General features: G+C 50.7%; 2 non-coding genes across 2 annotated transcripts; both read right to left on the reverse strand.

Moving 5' to 3' along the window:
• On the reverse strand, window positions 1-114 carry LOC127743823 (5S ribosomal RNA; the record flags this gene model as incomplete). Its single annotated transcript, XR_008005166.1, has 1 exon — window positions 1-114. It is a non-coding gene; the product is annotated as a 5S ribosomal RNA (ribosomal RNA).
• Window positions 115-302: 188 nt separating this feature from the next.
• Window positions 303-421, reverse strand: LOC127743819 (5S ribosomal RNA). Its single transcript, XR_008005163.1, has one exon. It is a non-coding gene; the product is annotated as a 5S ribosomal RNA (ribosomal RNA).
• Between the last annotated feature and the right edge of the window lie 187 nt (window positions 422-608).

Below are 608 nucleotides of genomic sequence, written 5' to 3' on the forward strand. Positions count from 1 at the left end.
GCAACACGAGGACTTCCCAGGAGGTCACCCATCCTAGTACTACTCTCGCCCAAGCACGCTTAACTGCGGAATTCTGATGGGCTCCGGTGCATTAGTGCTGGTATGATCGCATCTATTATAGTTCGCACACACAATTTTGTTAACCATGCGGCGCGAGAGAGCGTAACACTATCCGCGAAGCCTTGCGGGTACCGTAGGAGCATGTCGAGGATGAGGCCATTGCGGCTCGCCCTTAGGTGTCCTACTCGGAATAGCGTCATTTAAAGAATGAAGGTCGGCACGACGTTAAAAAAAAAAAAAAAGAGGGGCAACACGAGGACTTCCCAGGAGGTCACCCATCCTAGTACTACTCTCGCCCAAGCACGCTTAACTGCGGAGTTCTGATGGTATCCGGTGCATTAGTGCTGGTATGATCGCACCTATTATAGTTCGCACACACAATTTTGTTAACCATGCGGCGCGAGAGAGCGTAACACTATCCGCGAAGCCTTGCGGGTACCGTAGGTGCCTGTCGAGGATGAGGCATTGCGGCTCGCCCTTAGGTGTCCTACTCGGGATAGCGTCATTTAAAGAATGAAGGTCGGCACAACGTTAAAAAAAAAAAAAAA

Source organism: Arachis duranensis, unplaced genomic scaffold, assembly GCF_000817695.3.
Source record: "Arachis duranensis cultivar V14167 unplaced genomic scaffold, aradu.V14167.gnm2.J7QH unplaced_Scaffold_164047, whole genome shotgun sequence".
Classification (NCBI taxonomy): domain Eukaryota; kingdom Viridiplantae; phylum Streptophyta; class Magnoliopsida; order Fabales; family Fabaceae; genus Arachis; species Arachis duranensis.